The sequence below is a fragment of the Zosterops lateralis genome, assembly GCF_965231275.1.
Source record: "Zosterops lateralis genome assembly, chromosome: 14".
Taxonomy (NCBI): Eukaryota; Metazoa; Chordata; class Aves; order Passeriformes; family Zosteropidae; genus Zosterops; species Zosterops lateralis.
In genome coordinates this window covers 17,430,077-17,436,076 of record NC_139774.1, presented here as the reverse complement: position 1 = coordinate 17,436,076, position 6,000 = coordinate 17,430,077, and positions in this window count along the sequence as shown.

Here is a 6,000-nt window from a genome sequence, read left to right as displayed (position 1 = left end):
TCCAGGGGTCAGCACAGACAGGCTCAGGAAGCAGCTCTGCCCATCCTGGGGATGGGAATCCCAGCAGAGCCAGACACAGGCAATGCTGCAACCCTTCAGTGCTAATTTAGGGTCTTGTTTGAGGAGAAAAATCCTCCTCCTGCAACAATGGCTTTGTTCTGAGAGGTTTGGTTTTGTCTGGTCAGTGCCTGCTCTTTTAAGTCATTGTGACCTACATACAGAGAGGATCCAAATAAAAAATTAAAGAGAAAGAGCTCTCTGTGACACTGCCTGGCTGAGCCAGCCCTGCACTTCTGTGGCCTCTGGATTGTTTCTTCACACAGGCCCAGATATGAGTTTATATGAACTCTGTGTGGTTGGGTTATTTTCTTCATTATCACATGAATGTTTAAATATCCCTCTTCAAGGGAAAATGTAGAGTTCACCCAGTGAGGGTGAAGGGATGGACACACCCTTGTAGTGCTGTTATCCTGATAACAGAAAGGAAAACCTGGAGCTGAGGCTCTGAATAAAGGCCAGGACTGAGCACAGGGTGATGTTCTGGGAGCTGACACTCAGTTACCCCCAGCCCCAGGTTCCTGTGCCAGCACAGCACAACAGCTTAGTTAAAACAATGTTCCCCAGGACACTTTGATGAGCCCTGGATGGCACAAGGAATTACTGTGGAGATGTGGAATCCAAGCCCTGCTCCACCTCACATTTAAATCAGGATTAGTGGGACCATGACTCCTGCTGACTGCTCATTAGGCTGGGTGAGATCAGCTCAACTCCCAGGGGCTGCAAACTGATTTCACAGCCCCAAGGCCTGTTCCACCTGGAATAACCCAAGCTCTGAGCTGGAGGAGAGCTGCTCCAGCCCCTGCAATCCCTGCCACCACCTGGGGAAACCAGAAAATGCCCAGGGGCTGAGGTGGGCTGTGCCCTGCCCCTGCAGGGTGATGCTCCTGCAGCACAAAGAGCAGCAGCTCCCCCAGCCTGGCAGCTCTCCCTGCTCCCAGAGAACAACTGGCAGCCCAGGGAAGCAGCTGGCTGGGGGTGAAGGAAGAAGCAAATTAGAGTTTATGGGGATCAAACAAGCCCACATCACTCCCTGTGCTTGGGGCTGCGAGGCCAGCTCGCATCCAGCTCTGCTGCTGATTGTTTTTTTGACAGGAATTGCTCCCCAAACAGTCATCTTCAGTGATTATTTGTCTCCTTCCCTCTTCCACTGATTACAGCCAGACTGGGACATCCCTGATCCGCATAGAAATGAATATTTGAAAAGGCAGGGCTGTCCTCCAAGGGCTCTGTGCACCATTAGAGCTCCAGATTTACTGCCCCACCAGAGGCCAGGGGGGTAATGAGGCAGCAGCAATGGGCTGCTGGAATCAGGAGAAAGGAGCTCAGAGAAAGGGGTTTGCCTTGGCACATTCCCGGCTGTAAATTAAAATTATCACTGAGGTCCTGCCTCTCTGTGAGGAATTTTCACCTGATTTTGTAGCCCCTCTCCCAGAGCCTGCTCTCCCCTGTGGCAGCTCCTCTGGGCTCAGCAGTGCCCCGTGTTTTGCCTGTGCTGATGAACAGGAAGAACCAAAGCACATTGAAACGGGGCTTTTGCTGTGTCACTGTGGAGGATGAAGTCTCTCTGCAGGGGAGGTTTCCCTGGGTGCTGAGCTGTGCCTGCTCCCTGTGGGCCCTGCCAGGAGCACAGATCTGCCCAGGACTCTGGGGACAGCACTGGCATTAATTGCAATCTGTGCACCCAGGCTGATCCAGCTGCAGCAGGAATGGAAATCAATGCCAGGAATTGTGTCCTCCCTGTGGAAAACACATCCCAGGCTCCTGCACAGCTCTGAGTCCTGCAACCCAACATCTCCTGAGCTCACTGGGCACCTCCTGTGCCACTGAACCCTGGAAAGATCCGTGGTGATTTGTATCTTAACCCTCGGAACTGACTCATGTTTCCCCTCATTTGGGAATGATTCAAGAGCTTCCTCTGGCCTGACCACATCTGACTCACCCTAGGTGACTTCAGAACTCCAGATCAAATTGAGATTGGTGGAGAAAAAGCAAAACTAAAGTCAAATTGTGGCTACTGATGTGACAAAGTATTCCTGCCTCCAGTCTGCAGGCAGAAGAGGATTTATCTGCTCTGTCACTGGTCCAAGCCTGCATCCACCAGCCAGTTTGATTTGACTCTGAGGGGGAAATATCAGGAATCCCTTTTATATTAAATTTATCCCTTAGAGGAAAACCCTTTGCAATGACAAAATTTCCAAACCCCACTCACACAGGGCTCTGAACCCACGGTGAACACCCAGAGAAACAGTTTCACATTTCCCACATACAACGTCCTAGAGAACAGGGCTTTAACTGCAAAGAGTTATTTTGTTTGAAGAGCTTACACAAGCATTTAAACCTTTCCCATTTCATGCAGGAGGCAGTTGCCAAGTCTGTTCTGTGCCTGCAAGCACAGATGAGTACAGGGGATGCTTTGTGAGGGCTGATTATATTCCATTTTTTACATCTTTCATTCTTCATTCTCAGAGAAGACAAGACATTTTCTCCTTCCTCCTCTGTTCCTTCCTGCACTGGGGAGGTGTTTGGCTGCTTTTGTGCAGAATCCTGACTGAGACTTCTCCATCCTCATTAAGGGATAACTTGATTCAATCCTGGTAATTCCTTTGGGATCCAGTCCCTCACCTTGCCTTGTGTGATTCACCAAGGGAATTTCCTACAGAAATGTGTCCCTCCAGGGGTGCAACATGAAATTCCAGCTGTCAGAACATTTTTATCATTCCAGGGGATGCCAAAGCACAGCAGAGCACCCCAGATCTGTCCCAGAGGTGGAGAAGGAGGACTCAGTAAACACCCAACTGCCATCGAAGCAATGCCAGGGGAGCTCTGATATGAATTATCCAGAGTGCAGAGCTCAGAAACACCAGGGATCAGCCCTGTGGGAAGGGCAGATGGCTTGCAAACAGTAGCTGCAATTCTCAATCTCTTCCTCTGAACAAACACAATGACGTGGGCACAGTTCATTTGCTTCCCTCACAGTTTTCCATCCCTTTTTATTCCAGAAGTTAGGCTGAGCCTAAACAGAGGGAGCCCACAATCTCACAGCTGAGCACTCATTACTGGCTGCTTCCTTTGCAGCATCAAGCACCTCTGTTGTGGTTTCATTTCTGTATTTTCTAAAGTGAACTGTGCCTGAAAAATGCATTTTTTAGAGCATTTCTTGATGTTTTGAAAGCCTAACCTTGCCTACTACCAAGGGAAACAACCACACACTCCCACCCAGTTGTTCCAGTGAACAGAAAAATAAATTGAAGCTGGCAAAGGTATCTTTTCCCAGCACAGTTTGTGCTGCTCAGCACGGTGGTTTCAGCAGCAGTGGAGAAAGAACTGTTCAAAATAAATATTATCCAGCTCCAGCAGCACGTCCTGGGCCCTGCAGCTCGGGCCTTGCTCTGTGATAAGCCCCATGTGGGGGGTTAGATTAGGGCAATATAGAGAAATGCAGAGTGGATAAACCAACACGTTTCCTCACCAGGGTGGTGACATTTTTCTGTTTGCATTTTTCTATTTGTTTGCTGAAGGGTGAGTGGGGAGAGTTTCACTGGGTTTCACTCCTCTAGAAGGAGGGTCAAAGGCAAGATCCAGCCCCTGATCCCAGGGAATGCAGTCAAAGCACAAACAATGCTTTGCAAATCATCCAGATTGGTTCTAATTACATTCATCTCCTGCCTTTGGAGCTGCTGACAGACAGATGTGCAGGAGGCACAGCTGGATGACCCCTGACAGGGATGTTCTCAATCCTGGCATTTGTCACTTGATGGACTTGCCTGTGACAGGACCAAGGAAAAGGATTTTTTAGAGTTCCCATTCTGACTGCATCACTCCAACTCTGCACTCCCCAAAACTCTTGGACAAGCAACATTTACTGTCTTTTTGTACAGATCACCACGTGTCCTTATCAAACCTCTCATGTCAATCATATCTGTGTGGGTTTGTGCAGCAGCTGCCAATCACTCACCCTGGGATCACAAATCCCTGTGCTTTATTGATTCCTGCAGCAGAGCCACAGCCTGGTTTGTTCTGGAGGTGAGGGGATGTTTTTTTTCTATGGCCTGAGTTAAAGAGAGTCTCTGAATGAGGGCAACACAATTTCCCAACCACTGACAATCCCAGAAAGGTAACAAAGCTCTTGGTGTGAAGAATTCTTTCTCTTTCCCTTGCAAATGGTGTTTCTCAGAGTCAGAACTCACAGGATTACCTGGGAAGAGAAATTAAAAACTGACCTGACTTTTCCAAAGGAAGTGACTTGCAAAGGATCATGGCGGGATTTGCAGGTGAGCTCTGACAGGAATTCAGGCTGAGTCTCCCTGAGATGAGATTAGGAAAGGGTAAGAAAAGATGCCTCCCAGATATCCATAAAATCCAGGGATACTTCTCTTGCTTGAAATACACTTGGCACAAGAGGTTCCACACCAGAAAGTCCATAAAAACCAGAAGATGAGACAATGACAGGAACAAAGGTCTGTAAGAGAACACAAGGGAAGATACTGACTGAGAGCGACCTGGGAGATAATTTCCTTACACATTCCCCCTCTCCCTGTGATATTTTAAAGTAATAACAAACTTGTCACTTTTATTCATCACCAGGGTCCCTTCATTATTTTTATCCAGAATGCAGAAATGCACAAAGCAGACTGGGACACACGGTCCAAGGTCTATTTCAAAATCAGAAAGATGAAATTACCAGCCTGTGATGACAGCACTTCTCTGCTCCCACCCCTCCCAGGAGAGCTGCAGACCTCAGGAAGAGCTGGGAGTTATTTTTTGGGTTGGTTTGTTTGGGTTTTGACTGAAAGACAAACAGCATGGCAAAGCTGGGCTTTCAATACTTTTGCTTTTTAAGCACGACTTAAAAAAAAACTTGGCTGGATTGTCACTTATGCCCCACCCCTGCCTTTGGAACAGTGTCAGAAGTATCACAGGAGAGGCAGGGGGACCCGGGGGAGTGTGGAACCTCAGGCTCTGCAGTGCCTCCATCACAAACTGGGAACTCCCAGCAAGATCCAGGCACAAAACCTGCACGTTCTGAGTGACCTGGAAAAGCAGAGAAGGACGTGAGACAAGAGTTCCTGGGTTTTACTCAGGTAAACCATGAAGGCAAACTGGCTCCAGCCTGTTACTGGCTCTCCTGAAATCTCCCCAGAAAATCCCCCCACTCTTTTGGGGACCACCTGCAGTGCTCAGCTCTGATCCTCAGCCAGCCCATCTCTAATCGTTGGATGTCAGACAATGGAAAACACATTTGTCTCCATCAGTCAATTTACTGAACTCCATCCAATTGTTAAAGTCAAACAATTAGCAAGAAAGCTGAATGTCTCAGTAACTCTTCATTTAAGGGGAGAAATTAGTTTGTAATTTATGGAATAACTTGATGATCTGAAAGACCAATATTCTGGTCCCTGTGTCATTGTCAAGGATAACATTTAGCACTTACACAACACTCCATCCTCGAGTTGTTTTTAAACCTTCACTATAATTAAACCACATCACTCTTGTGTGAATGAAATGTTATTGTCAATTTTTCACAGGCAGCAGAGCTGAGGCTCCCCGTGAGTGCCAAAGAGAAGGACACAGTGTCACAGGCACTTGGCAGCTGCTCCTTCAGCTCGGGAAGTACAAAAGATCCAAATGATTACCAGTCAATTCCATTTCCTCTATTGTCCTGTCTCCTTGAGCTCTGTCAGCAACAAACCTCCATGAGAACAGACTGTGTAGGATTCCCATTCCTTTAGTAAAGGTGTTTTACCCTCCAGCTATTCCTGTTTGAAACAGGATTCATGTCCAGGGACCACAGGGGAGGAGAGGTCACACTTCACCAGCTGGACACTCTTGATGTGAGCAGAGCTTGGCTGAAGATGTAGAACAACCTCAGAAATACCACAAGGAACAAAAAAGCTGCTTCGACATATTTATGGCCAAAGAGACTTCTGTAATTCCTCAGAA